The following is a 17831-nucleotide window of genomic DNA, read 5'->3' on the forward strand; positions in this document are numbered from 1 at the left end:
ACCAGGATTTAATCCCTAGGTCAGGAAGATCCCCTGGAGAAGATGAATGGCAATCCACTCCAGTATTCTTGCCTGGAGAATTCCAAGGACAGAGAAGCCTGGCGGGTTACAGTCCTTGGGGTCACAAAGAGTCACACGACTGAGCAACTAACACTTTCACTTCACTTTCTTCCACTGCAGGGGGCACGGATGCCATCCCTGGTCAAGGAACTAAGATCCCCATCCTGCTCAGCATGGATAATAAATAAATAATTAAAATGTAATAGTAAACATAAATAAATAAAATGTATACATAAAAAAGGAGGAATGAATGTAAAAATAAATGTTGTAAGGGAGAGCACAATTTCTGAAAGAATGATAGAGATCACAATGCATTCAACATCGAAGTCAATCCAGCTCAACCTTCTCATGATGCCACCCACTTCTTTCCATCTTCTTGGCCTCCCCAAACCATCATTGTCTCCACCAGGATTACCATAATATCTTCCTTACTAGTCTCTCTGACTCCAGCTTTGTCCCTATAATCAGTTCTCCAAATAGCATCTTTATAACATGATAAATCTCACCTTATCACTCCCCTACTTCAATCCATAGTGGCACCCCACTGCCCTAAAAGTAGAATTCTTTAACTTCATTAACAAGATCTTTCTTGATCTGGTCCTCTTATCCCCTGGGCCTCAGCTGTTGCCATTTGCTGCCTAGAACTCTGCTTCTTATAGACTGCTATGTTATTAAATAAATATCTGGTCTCTGCTTTTTTCTGGCACAGTGCTCCTGAAACCCTTGGGATTTCAGGGCTGATAGGAATGTCTGTTGTTATTCATGAGGAATCCCTTTCTATCCTGAGTTTATGCTAAAGAAGTGATTTAGGGCGGGGCCCCTAGAGAGCCTCCAGATGGGGCTGCTTAACAGAAGGACCGAGTGATTAAATGGTGAGAACTGCCCTCTGGGAGCTAGGGAGGAAACGCTGGAGGTTGAAATCTGTAAAAACCCTTGAACAGCAAGATCCTGAGAGCTTCGGAGTTGATAAGCACATCCATGTGCCAGGAGGGTGGTGCACCCCAATTTCATGGAGACAGAAGTTCTTCTGCTCAGGACCCTTCCTTAACTCTCCCTGTGTACTTCTTATCTGGCTGTTGATTTGTATCCTTTATGATCAACTGGTAAGTGTAAGTAAAGTGCCTTCTTGAGTTTGGTGAGCTGATCTAGCCAAGCAGGGTGTCCTGGGAGCCCCTTATTTATAGCCAGTAGGTGAGAGGTTTGTGCAGCTTACAACTTACAGCTGGCATCTGAAATAGAGGTTGTTTTGTGGGACTGAGCTTAAGCTATGGGGTGTACATTAACTCTTGCGTAGTTTGCGTCACAATTAAATTGAATTGTTGAACACCCAGCTGGTGTTGCAGAATTGGTTGTTGTCCAAAATGTCTCAGATGGATGCTTTTTGTTTTGCTTTTGTTACCGAACCCAAGTTCATTTGCCCGATACACACTCAGGCCAAACACACCAAAAAGTTGGAGTTGGGAGCAGAGACAAATTTATCACAAGGCCAAGGAAAGAGAATGGGTGGCCTCTGCTCAATAACCCCAAACTCCTCAATGGTTTTGGGGGAGAAGTTTTTATAAGCAAACTTGGGGTGAGGGCTACAGGGTGTGTGACTTTCTCCTATTGGTTGGTGATGGGGTAAGAGAGTGGTGTTCCAGGAGTCTTGTGCTCAACCTGAAGTTACTACCATCCTCCACCTTGGTCAGGGGGTCTTAGTTCCTGCAGAAGAACTCAAAAATATTGTTATGTATATTCCCCCTGGAGGGGCTGGGACCCAGTCCCATTGCTGCACTACATTTCTTGACTGCTTCTCCCTTGTTTCTGTATTCCCTTCCTCCCCTGTGATGGCTTAATGCTACGTCGTGTCCAACTCTTTGTGACGCTATGGACTGTAGCCAGGCGGATCTGTCCCTGGGATTGCCCAGGCAGAACACTGAAGTGGGCAGCCTTTCCCTTCTCCAGGGGATCTTCCCGACCCCAGAGATCAAACCCTGATTCATAACTATTTGAATCTGCTCTTTGGAACTGAGGGAAGGTCTAGAAGGATGAATGAAGCATATTTCCTACAAACAAGAAACACGACCTGTCACGCAAGTGTATGTTCCTCGGTTCTTTGTCTCGCCACAACAAAGATTTGGAGCAACGGACATTAAAGCCCTCAGCGCGTCACAGCTCTCGGGTCTTGGACAAACCGTGCTACAGCTCTTAGGCAAATAAGTGTTACAGCTCCATTTTATTTAGAAGATAGAAGGAGAGAGAGAGAAAGAAAAGAGCGCACGCACGCGGGAGAGAGAGTCCGAGAGAAAGCGCTTTGGCTCCTCCTTTTATATGTTTTTTTCATCCACTTGGGCCTGCCCTATGCAAATTGGGCTTAGCCAGGAGTGCTGTTTGTTCTGTTTGTTCTGCCTGAAGTCTTCACTCTGGTCCTTGGACCTTCCTTGTTTTTTAGCCACCGCCATTTTGGACGCCTTTTCCCTTTTCTACCTACCTAACAGGAACCATGGAAAGGATTTGTACTTGGAAGGGCCCCCACAGGGTCCTGCTCAACTTCACTTAGTTTTCCTGATTTCATGAAGTATTTTTCCATGTACTTTTGCCTCCTGGCCTTTATATGCCATGTGCCTTCCATTTGCATCGCTCCTGCCCAAACTCTCCTGATCTAGCTAATTTCTTCCTATTCGTCAGGTCTTGACTTTGATAATCCCTCCTGAGAGGTTCTTCCTATCTCTAGAATAGGTTAGAACCTACACCCTCCTACTCTCACAACATCCTTGATTTCCTCACCCTAATGCTCAGCACACTTCACAGCTGTTACTTATGTAATTGTCTTCTCCAAGAGTAAAGACAGTTCTGAAGGCTCATTGATGGGTGGACTGAATGATCTGTCTTGCTCACCTTCATTTCCAGCACCCAACATCATGCCTAGTATGTCACAGGTACTTAAGCGTGTTGAGTTCAGAATGAATGGATGGATATTGTAGAAACTCAAAGGGAAAAAAAAGGTTGAGGTGGTCAGGAAAAAGGTAGCCTAGGACTAGAATGACAAATGAAGAAGCTTTCATAGTCATCCAATATGTTGCCGGAAGGGGAACCCCCTCTAGGCTACGAGAGTGGGCTCTTGTCTAACACTCAGAAATGAATTGTCTGAGGAGAGACACGTGATGACAAAGCAGGAGGCTTTATTGGGAAGTGAGGCCCAGGAAGGGAGAGCAGGAGGGTAAGGGAACCCAGGAGAACTGCTCTGCCACGTGGCTTGAAGTCTCAGGTTTTAAGGCAATTGGGATTAGCTTCTAGGTTGTCTTTGGCCAATCATTCTGACTCAGGGTCCTTCCTAGTGGTGCACACATTGCTCAGCTACCATGGGTGCCAGTGAGAAGGATTCTGGGAGGTGGTAGGACACGTGGCATCTCCTTTTCACCTCTCCCGAGCTCTTCTGGTTGGTGGTGACTTATTACTGCTGTGTTCCTTACTAGGACCTCCCTTTGTAAAATAATTCATGCAAATGGCTAGTGTGGTGCCTGGCCATGGGGGTGGTTTCAGTCGGTGTGTTTCCCCTAACAAATACATTGCTGATAAACCATGGCTCCTTACCTCCCCAGGGAGCACCTGCAGACTGGAAGAAAGAGGCTGAACTATGAGAGAAGAGCAGGCTCTAGTGTTGCCTCTGTGCCCCTACTGCATGACTTTGAGCATGTCATTTAACCTCTCAGAATCTCAATTGTAAAATGGGGCCCCTACAGGCTACTGGTGGGTTTCTGTGAGGCTCAGGGAGGTCCAGAATGTCTAAGTCCCCAGCACAAAGCGTTCTTGACCAAATGCACGTGAATTTGTTTTCACACAGCCTCCCCGTCCAAGATTTCCCAAGGGACTGGCTGAAAGCCAGCCTGGGAAAAGCCGGCATCTCTGAGGCCAGCTTTCTGCCCCTGAATAAACCCACTCAGCCCAGTCTGATCACCAACAGGAGCTTGGCCATCTGCTCTATCCACCCCAGAAGCAGCAGACAGTATCCACAGCCTTTCTCACACCAAGCTTTAGGAGCGCCACCAGCCAGAGCCACTGACTTAAAGGCATTTACCTCCCACGAGGAGGCAGTATCTCTTCCCCTATAATTTTTGAGTAAAGAATTTTTTAAATTCTTTGAAATTTGAACTCTTCTCTTTAACCTTCTTTGTTAGACAAAAGGCCTCCAAGTCCTCTGAGCAACAGAATTTATTAGGTGCCTGCAAGGTTAGGGTTGTTTACTGCCCCCACTCTGCAAGGAGATTCCAAACTAATTAGGGGTGTGGTAGGCCAAATCATGCCCCCCACCAAAAATAACCATGCACTTATCCCTGAAACCTATAAATATGTTTTGTTACATGGTAAGCAACTTCACAGATGTAATCAAGGTTTTGGATCTTATGATTATAGGGAGATGTCCTGTATTACTTGGGTGAGGCCAGTCTAATCACATGAGCCCTTAAAGTTAGAGCACTTTATCTTGCTGGAATCAGAGGAGGAAGATGAGGATGTTGGAGATTCCAAGCATGAGAAGGCAACTGACTTACTGTAGGGGTGGCGGAGGGGGTACAGGGAAAGCATGAGAAGGAATAGGCAGCATGTAGAACCGAAGACCAGCCCTGAGCCGAGAGCAAGGAAACAGGGACCTCAGTCCTACAACCTCAAGAAACTGACTTCTATCAACAACCTGAAAGAGCCTGGAAGTGGATTCTCCCCCAGAGCCTTCAGACAAGAGCCTAGTCCTGACACTTTAATTTCAGCCTTATAAAAACCACAACCAGAGAACTCAACCAAGCCTTCTTGGACTTCTGACCTACAGAAATGTGAGATAATAAGTGTGCTGTTTTAAGTCAGTACATTTGTGGTGATTTGTTACCATAGCAACAGAAAACTAATACAGGGAGAAGGGGCTTGTGTCTTGGGGTCTTTCAATCTAGAGCTTAGCCTTAAGCTGCCACAGCTGTGAATTCCTGGGCATCTGACCATGTCTGGAAAGTTGGGGGTTGTGGGTAGGCCATAGACAAAATGACTGAAGCGAAGAGAATCAGTTTCCCAAGAGGTCAGGTCAGACAGCCTCTCTTAAGAGAGATACCCAAACCACAAACTTGGTACAAGGACCCAGTTCTGAGAACAGGGAACAAAAATTAGAGTCCCACTTGGAGGGTATTTAGAGTAGATAGGAGGTCCTCCCTGTTGCAGCTCTGGCCAGTGACCTTTGGCTCACAGAAGGACAAATGGGGTATAGGCAGCCTACTCAGTTAAGGGCCTGGGGACTAACTGAGAAGTGCATATGAGACCCACCTGGATATTCGGGAGGAATATGAGAGCCTCTGGGATTTCTGTAGTTCTGTGGTAGAGGCGTCAGAGCAACATTGATTTATTCATGTTATTTATGAAGCCGTTATACCCTCTGCCCCCCAAACTGGTGTGGCCTGGAGAAACAGAGTGTCCCAAGATCTGTTAACCTCCAAGGCAAAATAAGAGGCTTTGAAATGTCAGACAGACGGAGCAGGGTGGAAGAGGCAGGAGCACAGAGAGGGGATAGCTTGGTCAGACATAGCGGTGCTAACTTTCCTCCCATTGCTTTCACAGGTTACCTTATCTTTCTGAGGTTGAGTTTCCAAACCTAAAAAAAAAAAAAGATGATCTTTATTACAAAACATTATGAAGAAACAATAGGCAGGTTATGAATCATTACAGCACATTATGAAAAATACATTCCATACTACTCCAGTTCAAAAACTCTCATGTTTCCCATTTTAGTTCTCCAATATTGAGATGTGTCTTATGATTATATTGGCCAGGCAGGAGTCCTGAGGTAGTTTTATTGCCTGCACTTGCAAAATTAGTGTCAGTGGTTGAAAAGAAAATTCCAAAGACTATTGACTAGTGAAGTATCCTTTTAAGAAAAGATATCTCTTCAATTTCTCAGAGCGCAGAGGATAACCTCATGCAGAAAAACAGACAGCAATGATGATTCAGAAGGGCTAGACTCTAAATGTGGACAAGTTTTAGTGATGCCACAACCAATTTTTCTTTTTTTAATGTGTGTACAAGACAGATGAACGATAAAAACAAGTCTAAAAGAGCACTTTCAATAAGTACAAAATGAAAAATTCTAAGTGATAAAAAAAACACTGATAAAATATGGGAACTATTTTTATGCCCAACTAACTTATACAGAAATCAAGACTGAGAGAACACTTACAGCAAATAGCAAGACTAAGACGTAAGGAAATGATCTCAGGGCTACGGCAGGTACCTATTTGATGTGACTAGTAATCACTGTGTTTAACCACTGTATTTGTATCCCCCATGGAGAAGGAAATAGCAACTGACTCCAGTACTCTTGCCTGGAGAATCCCATGGATGGAGGAGCCTGGTGGGCTACAGTCCATGGGGTCGCAAAGAGTCGGACACGACTGAGCGACTTCCCTTCCCTTTGTATCCCCCAAATCCTTCACAGGAGCCCAAGAGCTCCAACCTTTGACCCACCAGAGATATGCTTAAGTTTTGCCCACTGAGTATGTATGCTTCGGCTAAGTCACGTCAGTCATGTCCGACTCTGTGCGACTCCATAGACGGCAGCCCACCAGGCTCCCCTGTCCCTGGGATTCTCCAGGCAAGAACACAGGAGTGGGTTGCCATTTCCGTCTCCAGTGAATGAAAGTGAAAAGTGAAAGTGAAGTCGCTCAGTCGTGTCCGACTCTTCGTTACCCCATGGACTGCAGCCTACCAGGCTCCTCTGCCCATGGGATTTCCCAGGCAAGAGTACTGGAGTAGGGTGCCATTGCCTTCTCCGACTGAGTATCTATGTGCACACACAAATCCAAAAAACAGGAGTTGGTTAAGAAATATAGGGAAAAACCCTAGATACTGCAGAATATTACAAAAGATTGGAGTTATTTTAAAGAGGGTCTATTATGGCATAATTGATAAAGTATAGAATTGATCATGTGTATAATTTTATGAGTTTGAACACACATACAGGCTGTGATACCTTTACCACAGCCACTAGGGTAATAGGCATCCCTCACCATTCAAAGTTTCTTTACGTCCCTTTGCTTGTGTTAAGAAGACTTAACACCCTCTTAAATTTTGAACCAGGGACTGAAGTCAGGCAGTGACAAGAACAAAATTGAGTAGGGAAGTTGTTGGTTCAGTAAAATGCTGGACTCCAGGAAGTGATGCAATACAGGAAGTTGTATATTTCACATAAAGACACAACCAGGAAATGGTGCTTTAGTGCCGGTCGAAAGCATGAGAGGCAGATGTTGTTGCTGTGGCTGCACAGGGAGCTTCTTGGGGAAATGGCTTGGGGTAGAATACTGAGATTTGCAAGAGAAGCGAGGACAGTGGAGAAAGAAGAAAGGCAGAGAGGTGTGGACCGCCCCTGAGAAGGGGTGCCCCTTCAGCAAGCATCTTCTTGAAATGATGCAGAATCAGAAAGCAGGCTTCTTCCAGGCTCCACGTTTGCCCCCATCCCCGCTGCTTCCATTATGAAGGAAGAACAGCAGAAAAGAATAGACATTTTGAGTGCTGCTGTGAAGCAGAAGAAAACCAAGACAATGTTTGAGTTAGATAAGGAAAGTAAGGGAAAAAGGAAAGGAAACACAAACTCCAAAGCATCAGTGGTAAATCTCCACCAGTGAGGATGAGCTGTGCTGGGAAAGATCTCAAATAAGAAGGTATATTCTGTTCCTTTTTGCCGTAAAGCCTATAAATATGACTTCTAACTTTGGGGCTCCAGCCATGGCCAGAGACTGCAGATTCCTCTGACTTCGGGACACAAAGGAAGTTTACAAATTCAGGAACCCCTTCCAGTCACCTCCAAGATACCAGGGCAGAATAATAATGGGAAAGTGAAAGACAGGACAGTGAAACAGGGTTCCCAGGATACAGTGAACATCACATTTTTAGATTAAGAAAGAAGGCAAAATATTTTTTTTTCCTAGAGTTTTCTAAGAAAACTCTCAACAGGAGAATGAAAGGGGGAAAAAAAATCTAACCAAAAAAAAGCTAAGAGGAAGGAGAGCTGACCACTTTAAGAAGTATGAAAAGGGTGATAGAAAGAAGAGAGGCATGAAAAATTAAGATCTTCTGATGGGAACTTATCCAGAGCCTGAAGTGAGCAGAAAAGCTTGGACCTCAGAGGGTTTGATGGGCTGGAAGAGATGCTTCCCGCTGAGAACCTTGGCAGCCTAGCTCTTTAAAGAAGATGAAACTTTAGTCCTCTTCTTGGCTTTCCTAGTTGAGAGTTCCTTAAGAATTGCCTTTATATGACTTCAAATGACTTTCTCCAAAGATCAAGCCAGTTTTTTCAGTGATTCTCCTTCTTCCTTGAGAGCAAGTCTCTTTTCTTGAGCAGCTGTGAACTCATCGTCCACTGCCATCATTGAGGGACTGAGTGGATAGGGCAGGATTCCCTCATGAGCTGTCTTAGAGTGAAACTGCCTCCCTCTTTATACAGCTGTGCCTTGCTCTCCTTGTGGGATCTTAACTCCCCAACCAGGGATCAAACACATGCGTGGAATTGCAGAGCCCTAACCACTGGGCCCAATGGAAGGCAATGGCAACCGACTCTAGTACACTTGCCTGGAAAATCCCATGGGCGGAGGAGCCTGGTAGGCTGCAGTCCATGGGGTTGCAAAGAGTCGGACACGACTGAGCGACTTCACTTTCATTTTTTGCTTTCATGCATTGGAGAAGGAAATGGCAACCCACTCCAGTGTTCTTGCTTGGAGAATCCCAGGGACACGGGAGCCTGGTGGGCTGCCGTCTATGGGGTGGCACAGAGTCGGACACGAATGAAGTGACTTAGCAGCAGCAGCAACCACTGGGCCACCAGGGTATTCCCGCTCCTGAAATCATCAGTGACTTTGCTCTGTGTGCCCAGACCTACTTCACCATCTCAGCCTAGACTAGACCTTTCAAAAAAAGAAATCCCTTTAGGATCATTCATAGACACCTCATCTCCCACCCCCTGTCCCTTGCACATCCTGATGTAAGAGATCTTAAATTTTACTTTAATTGATATCTGGTAAGAGAGAAATTCAGTGAGCTCAGGAAGATTTTAGGGAGTCAAAAGAACTTAAAAAATGGAAGAAACAATACAAAAAGTGCTAATGGAAATTGAACTGTCTTTTAGTTATTTAAAGACTATTAGTATTTGATACTAACATTTAGTATTAGTATTTGATAAGGGCTTCTCCGGTGAGCTCAGTGGTAAAGACTCTGTCTGCCAATGCAGGAGACACAAGAGATGCAGGTCAATCCTTGGGTCCAGGATCCCCCGGAGGAGGAAATGGCAACCCACTCCAGTATTCTTGCCTGGAAAAAAATCCCATGGACAGAGAAGTCTGGCGGACTACAGTCCATGGGGTTGCAGTCAGACACAACCGAGTGACTGAGCACAGCACACGACAGCACAGTATTTGTAAGTGACTTCAGTAGGTGATTGTGCTGAATCATTTCCAAGTCATTGTCCTTGTTCAGTCACTAAGTCGTGACTTCCCGACCCAAGGATCGAACCCGACTCTCTCACGTTGCACAGGTCAGGGCTATATTTCCCTAAATGTGGGTTCTTTTTTCTTTTTAACTCACTGGGTCCGTAGTGGCCTTTTATACCCAAACATTTCTTGGTGTTTCTGATGACATTGGTGCAGGGATGAAGAACAATTTTGTCTGGAGTTAAATGACCTCTTAGTAACAATAGGGTCCATAAAAGGATTCAAATAATTCGGAAGTATACAAAGTGAAATCTCTACCACTCGCTCATAATCAGGGGGATTTGGAGAAAATATCCTTAATTGTTGAATTCTCCTTCTAGACCAGCAGTCCCCAATGTTTTTGGCACCAGGGACCAGTTCTATGGAAGACAAAACTGGGTGATAGGGGTGGTTTCAGGATGATTCAAGCATGTCGCATTTATTGCGCACTTTTTTTCTGTTATTCCCTCAACTCCCCCTCAGATCATCAAGCACTAGACCCTGTTCTAGACCTTTTATTATCTGCCTGTCAGATTGATACATGACTATAGGCATCTATTGGAGTGTACTCAGACTGTGTTAATTTCTTTAAGACAGTACCTTGTAGACATGAGTTAAGGTTGCTGTATAAAGGTTTACTTCATTCTTTATCATGGTTATACAGTTTCCTAAAGTGTAAATTTATAATATATATATTATTGAAGTAGAACTGATTTATAATATTGTATTAGTTTCGGGTGTATAGCAAAGTGAATCCAGTTATATATTCTTTTTCAGATTCTTTCCACTTGTAGGTTATTACAAAATATTAAGTATAGTTCTCTGTGCTATACAGTAAGTCTTTGTTGGTTACCTATTATATATGTAGTAATATATAAATGTTAATCCCAAATTCCTAATTTATTCCCCACCACCACCATAATAATATTAACTATATCACTCTGGGACTTTCAGATGTCTTTTTTTTTTTTTTAAACTATTTCAAAGAGCCTACTTTTATAACACTAAGAGCACAGACTTGGAGCAGGCTGCCTGAGTACCGTCCTCTCTCTGCAGCCTTCTCCTCCATCTCAACTGTCCGTGTCTGTAGAATGGGAAGAATTAGCCCAGACTTGTAGCACTGTGAGATTTTGATGAGTTTATAGAGTAAGCGTTTTGCACTGTTTCTCCATGTCACACATTCTTGCTATAATTATTACATATGTTTTTGCAACTTTTGCTAGAATTTCAGTGAGATAGTTTTCCAGAATGAGAGTTTAAAAGATAGAGCCAAAATGTCTTTCAAAAAGTCTGACCCATTTAGGTGGCCACCAGCAGTATACAAAAATTTCCTTTCTCCCATTCCTGTGTGATGAGACTCTTGTCATCCTGCTCTCCCGTTCCATGAGGTTAATCCTTTTCAAACGGCCTCAATCCACTATTCCTTAGCTGGAAGTAACCTGGCCATTTAAACTGGAGCTTAGAATACCTGCCAACATTGCAAATACGTGTACTCTTTGACCCAGCAATGCCAATTCGGGAATTTATCCTACAGATAGACTAGCAGGCTTGCAAAATGACATGTCTGCAAGGTTATTCATTGTGGTATTGTTTGTAACAGCAATAGACTGGAAACTAATAGGAGTTTGGTTAAATAATTTATGGCTCAACCACACAATGGATTACTATATAGCCACTTAAAAAAAAGGAGAGGCTCTCTTTGTACCGATACAGAGTGATATCCAAGATGTATTTTTAAGTGAAAATAAGAGTGTAATAGCTAACACTTGTATCCCATATTTCATCAATTCTAAGACGTACATTTTTTCACTTCATGATGCACTTGAAATGAGGATGTGTTATAGTCAAAGGTGTGTCATAATTTAATTGAAATGTTTTTTTTCCTTTCCTAGTCCATAAAGTAATGACGTGCCTTAGAATACATGGCATTTTGGATTTGATGAAATACAGCCGTGCTTACCCAGTGCGAGGCACTGTCTATTTCAATCTCACAACAACCCTGTGAGGGTAAGTACTATTATTTTTTACATTTCACATGTAAGGAAGTTAAGATTTGACCTCAGGCAGTCTCACTCCAGAGCCCGTGCACTTAGACTTCTGATCCTGCAGCTTCCATGGTGCCAGCACCCCCATCACATGTAGATGGCTCCCTGCGCACCAGGCCCCATCCTAAGTGCTTTGTACGTATATTCGTTCATCTGATCCTCAAATAACTGTAGGAGACAGCTGCCACCATTACCCTCATTATACAGTTGAGGAAACTGAGACACTAAGAGGTTATGAAGCTTGCTTAAAGACACAGCTGATTTGTGGAAGAACTGGGGTTTGAACATGGGCAGTCTGGCTTTAGAGATCATGCTCTTAATGATACCTTTTGTGTAAAAAGGGAGGAAGTTATAATACATCCATATTTACAAAGTGGCATCTTAGAAGTAATTTAAAAAGTACAAGTGTATCGGTAGGGTAATACATAAGAACTAAGTGGTTGGAGAATGCAATGTGAATGAAAGTTTTTACTGCATGCCTTTTTTATTTTTAAATTTCATTTAATTGAAGTGTAGTTGATTTACAATATTGCGTTAACTTCAGGTGTACAGAAAAGTAATTCATATATACGTGTGTGTGTGTGTGTGTGTGTGTATGTGTATAAACATAGGGCTCCCCAGGTAGCGCTAGTGGTAAAGAACCCACCTGCCAATGCAGAAGATGTAAGAGACGAAGGTTCAATCCCTGGGTCAGGAAGCTCCCCTGGAGGAGGGCATGGCAATTCCATATATATATGCACATACATTCTTTTTCAGATTCTTTTCCATATAGGCTCTTACAAAATATTGAATACAGTTGCCTGTGCTATATAGAACCTTGTTGTCTATTATTGTATATATAGTAGAAGGTATCTTTTAATTCCAAACTTCCAATTTATCCCTTCCCCTTGTTAGCCTTTGGTAACCATAAATTTCTTTTCAATGTCTGTGAGTCTATTTCTGTATTATCAGTGAGTTTACTTGTATTCTTTTTTAGATTACTCATATAAATGAAATTTTATATTTTTCTTTCTCCTCTTCACTTAGGATGGTAATCTCCAGATAGATCCATGTTGCTGCAAATGGCATTATTTCATTTTTTATGGCTGAGTAATATCTCATTGTACCACACCTTTATCCATTTATCTGTTGATGGACATTAAGGTTGCTTACATGTCTTGGCTATTGTAAATAGTGCTGCTATGAACATTGGGGTGCATCTGTTTTTTTTCGTTTTTTAAAAAGATTTTATTGGAGTCTAGTTGATTTACAATGCTGTTAGTTTTAGGTGTACAGCAAAGTGAATCAGTTATACATTATATCCATTCTTTCTTAGATTCTTTTCCCATGCAGGTCATTACGGAATATTAAGTAGAATTTTCTGTGTTATACAGCAGGTCCTTATTAGTTACCTATTTTATATATGTGAATGCATTTTCAAATTAGAGTTTTTGCCTTTTCCAGATATATGCCCAGAAGTGGGATTGCTGGATCATTTGGTAGCTCAATTTTTAATTTTTTTAAGAAAGCTTCACACTGTTTTCCATACAGACTGTACCAATTTACATTCCCACAAACAGTGTAGGAGGGTTTCCTTTTCTTCACACCCTCTCCAGCATTTACAGGGCTTCCCTGATAGCTCAGCTGGGAAAGAATTCACCTGCAATGCAGGAGACCTGGGTTCAATCCCTGGGTTGGGAAGATCCCCTGGAGAAGGGAAAGGCTACCCACTCCATATTCTGGCCTGGAGAATTCTATGGACAGTCCATGGGGTCGCAAAGAGTCGGGCACGACTGAGCGACTTTCACTTCACTCTCCAGCATTTGTTTGTGAATTTTTTTCTTTTCTTGGTAAGGAAGTAGGATTCATTGGTGGGCATGAGTAAGGAGGGGACATTGCCAAGCCTCTCATGAGTGCAGGGCCCACCATTTGTCCAGGGGCTTGTGTTCAACCCCACAGCCTTCTGGGGTGAGCTGCTTTTCTGCTATCATGTTTTCAGATTCATCCATGTTAAACTCAGTAAAACCCCCACTTCTTGGCGATGTGGGTTTCTGGTGGCCAAGGAACTTGAACTTGGCCCTGTGGAGGGCCTCAATCACATGCTCCTTGTTCTACAGGTTGTTGTGGTTGGACATTATGACTTGGCTGGTGTGGGCCCTGGGGCTTTCCAGAGTCATAGCACATACCTGTCTGGAGCCTATGAGCTCTAGCACAGGACAGCATCTTGTTGATGCAGATGAGGAAGGGGTGGAGCCGCACTTGGAAGTGAAAATTATCTTTGCTGTAACTTTTTGGTGCCATGTTCTTGTTGGCACAAATATGGGTAGCCTCCAGAGCATCAGAGGAAAGCAGCTCATACTCATCTGATACCATATGGCCACAGAGTGGGAACTCATTCACTTTTCCTTCTTTAGCCTCCAGTCAAAGATGCGGATCTTAGCATCAGGAACACTTCGGCAGAAGTGGGACTTGAGGTATAGCTTGTTCTTATAGTACCAATAATACAGGGCGGGGTGGTGGCCCATGGCAACACCAGGATCTTCAGTGGCCTTCTGAAGGGAAAGAGTGTTTGTGAACATTTTGATGATGGCTATTCTGCCTAGTATGAGGTGATACCTCCATGTAGTTTTGATTTTCACTTCTCTAATAAATAGCAGTATTGAGCATCTTTTCACATGCTTGTTGGCCATCTGTATGTCTTCTTTGGAGACATGTCTATTTAGGTCTCCTGCCCATTTTTTTGATTGGATTGTTTGGTTGTTTTTGGTTGTTTGACATTGAGCTCTATGAGCTCTTTGGTTACTTTGGAAATTAATCCCTGTCAGTTGCATCATTTGCAAATATTTTCTCCCATTGTTTCGGTTGTCTTTTATTATACTGACAGTTTCTTTTGCTGTGCAAAAGCATTTAAGTTTAATTAGGTCCCATTGGTTTGTTTTTACTTTTCATTACTCCAGGAGACAGATCTGAAAAACTGTTGCTGTGATTTATGTCAAAGAGTGCTCTGCCTATGTTTTCCCCTAGGAGTTTTATGGTATCCCATCTTATATTTAGATATTTACTACATTTTGAGTTTATTTTTGTATAAAGTGTTAAAGAATATCTTAATTTCATTATCGTACGTGTAGCTACCCAGTCTCCCCGGTACAATTTATTGAAGAGACTGTCTTTTCTCCATTATATGTTCTTGCCTCGCTTGTCATAGATTAACTGACCACAGGCACATGGGTTTATTTCTGGGCTTTCGATCCTGTCCCACTGATCTTTGTGTCTGTTTTTGTGCCAGTTACAATACTGTTTTGATGAGTGTAGCTTTGTAGCATAGTCTGAAGTAAGGGAGCATAATTAGCTGTAGCTCCATTCTTTCTCAGAATTTTTTGACTATTTGGGGTCTTTTGGAGTACAGGTCTTTTGCCTTCTTAGGTAGGTTTATTTCTAAATATTGTATTCTTATTGCACACTTCTTTGTTTGATTTTTGACCCATGTGAGTATATTACCTATGTAAACCATAACAAAACAACAGTTTAAACTTTGCTCCAAATTAATGTATCAGTGGTTTGAAAGAAATGATCCTAAGTAATCAGTTAATAAGATTTCTGTATCTATTTGTTCTTTTAATATTTATCTTTTAAGCCTCAGAAGGACTGCTTTTATTATTGTTAAAGTAGCAATGGAAAACAGACAAAAATCTACGTTAATTCTGATTACATATACCATGATTTCAAAGCTTGAATCCCACCATAATACCTATATATGGCTCTGTCAGATCACACCAGTATGAGGATAAGAAAGTGAAAGTTATTCAGTCATGTCTGACTCTTTGTGACCCCTTGGCTATAAAGTCCATGGAATTCTCCAGGCCAGAATACTGGAGTGGGTAGCCTTTCCCTTCTCCAGGGGATCTTCCCAACCCGGGGATCAAACCCAGGTCTCCCCCATTGCAGGCAGATTCTTTACCAACTGAGCCACAAGGGAAGCCCAAGAACACTGGAATGAGTAACCTATCCCTTCTCCAGCAGATCTTGCCAATCCAGGAATTGAACTGGATCTCCTGCATTGCAGGCGGATTCTTTACCCACTGAGCTATCATGGAAGCTCAATATGAGGATGGTAACATATAACCCACACATAATCCCACCTTTCTCTTTGACCACAGTGTGGCCTCAGGCTGTCACCTCCAGTGAGTGAACAGTGGAATGGCATGAACATCCATTGTGTTGCGGTTGATTTTTTTAAGTCTTTTAACCCATGATAGTGTTCAAGTTAGTTAGGCCATTAACTTTCCTGAAATTTTCTTATAGCCTCCATGATTTGGAGGATTGGAATTTTTTTTTTTTAGTATCTAAAGTGAAGTGAAGTCACTCAGTCGTGTCTGACTCCTTGTGACCCCATGGACGGTAGCCTACTAGGCTCCGTGGTCCATGGGATTTTCCAGGTAAGAATACTGGAGTGGGCTGACATTTCCTTCTGCAGGGGATCTTCCCAAGCCAGGGATAAAACCCGGGTCTCCTGCATTGCAGACAGACGCTTTTCCATCTGAGCCACTAGGGAAGCCCTTTAGTATCTAAATTCACCAACAAATCCCATCTTAAAGGACTGGGGCTTAATCTTTGGCTTGCATTTATATTTCACAGTTGTGGCATCAGTTTTTAAGCAGATTTTGACTTTTCAGAAAAGGTGATAAAATGGCTACTTTGTATTTGTATTTACTTTGGGAAGCTTGCCTGCTATTACATACATAAAGGACAAGATATACATTTTGGTTATATTAAACGGTTTATTTGAGTTGGTAGATCAGCATCCCCCCATATGTTTCATGGATAGAAAGCAACCCTTCTAGTGTTGATTCTTTCAGAGTGTTGTTCTAACACAAGTGGAAAATACTTGAGTTCTGTTTCTTTCTAGGTAAAAGCCTAAATAATCAGCTAATATGAATCCAGTCATCCTAGATCAGGGCATACTATACTCAAAGGACTCAGGGCTCACTGAACCATCAAAAGAGAACTTTGTTAATGTCATTTTTTTTTCCAGATTCCTAGTAAGTTAAAAATGAAGAAATATCTGAATGGGGCCACAAAAATCAAAGCATATTTTAAGTATCTACATTTTTTAAACTGGCAATTTTAATACAAAAAACCAGCATAACAAAATTTACTATACTTGTGCTAATTAGAAGATAATTACAGAATTTGTAAAAATATTTTTCACAGGACACAATCATCAGTATGGGCCCACTAATGGGTCACAAGTTTAAAGGTGTTTGATAAACCTCTTCCAGACTTGTTGGCATGCCTCTGTGGTCATACATATAATTTCATTTGGAAAAATATTAAAATCCTATATCTAAGATCTTTTGTGAATGTGAGGTCTGGGGGAATCCAGCAAAATTCTGGAAGAGGCTGGGAGAATTGTCCCCAGAAAATACAAATTAGGAGAAGACCTCTGATTATAGTTCTGTTCTTTGGCATAAGCTCTAGAAGGATTGGTATAAGCCAGCTTTGAATTAGGCATATCAAAGTTACTAGAATACATTATTCTTTTATTGATTTGTTCACCCACAAGAGAGCACACTGGGAATAAAGTAAGTGAATTCAGCAATGCTGCTTGGTCTTTGCACTTTGGATTCTTCTCTTTATGTATAGCTAAAAGTTTAGTCTACGTTTTAAAAGTATTCAACTATAATTCTCATCATCTATTTACCATTTTAAAGAGGCTCTTTAGAAAATATAACTCCCATGCAAATAGCAATCAAAAGAAAGCAAGAGTGGCTATATTAATACCAAAGCAAACTGCAGAGCAAAAAATTTTACCAGGGACAAAGAGGGACATTACATAGTAATAACAGGACATATCTACCAAGAAAGCACAGCAGTCCTGAACATATATACACCAACAACAAAGCTGCAAAATATATGTAGTAACAAGTACCAGGCCTGAGAGGAGAAATAAACAAATCCACACTTAGAGCTGAAGACGTCAATATTCCTTTTTCAACAAGTGATAGAACTAGACAGAAAATCAGCAAGGATATAGAAGAAAAGAACCACCAACAGGATCTCATTGACATTTTTAGAACATTCCACCCAATAACAGCAGAGTTACACATTCTTTTCACCCCCTAATAGAATATATCTTGGTACATGTACATCTTGGTATACATTTATCTTGGTATATGATGATAGACTGTATCCTGGGCCATAAAACAAGCCTCAATGATTTTAAGATTGATATCATAAAGACTTTCTTCTTTGAACATAATGGAAGAAGAAAGGAAAT

General features: G+C 42.0%; 1 long non-coding RNA gene and 1 pseudogene across 3 annotated transcripts in view; one reads left to right on the forward strand and one right to left on the reverse strand.

The window, feature by feature from the left end:
- The first annotated feature begins 900 nt into the window (after positions 1-900).
- The window catches only part of LOC129620963 (uncharacterized), a 33101-nt gene continuing 16170 nt past the window's right edge, over positions 901-17831 (forward strand). The window contains exons 1-2 of one of the 3 annotated variants that reach the window (XR_008698954.1): positions 901-1163; positions 11423-11537. This is a non-coding gene — a long non-coding RNA (uncharacterized LOC129620963). The remainder of the gene's footprint in view (positions 1164-11422; positions 11538-17831) is intronic. The other 2 variants (XR_008698953.1, XR_008698955.1) reach the window with 2 other exon arrangements.
- On the reverse strand, positions 13462-14079 carry LOC129620962 (60S ribosomal protein L10-like; annotated as a pseudogene).

This window comes from Bubalus kerabau, chromosome 10, assembly GCF_029407905.1.
Source record: "Bubalus kerabau isolate K-KA32 ecotype Philippines breed swamp buffalo chromosome 10, PCC_UOA_SB_1v2, whole genome shotgun sequence".
Classification (NCBI taxonomy): domain Eukaryota; kingdom Metazoa; phylum Chordata; class Mammalia; order Artiodactyla; family Bovidae; genus Bubalus; species Bubalus kerabau.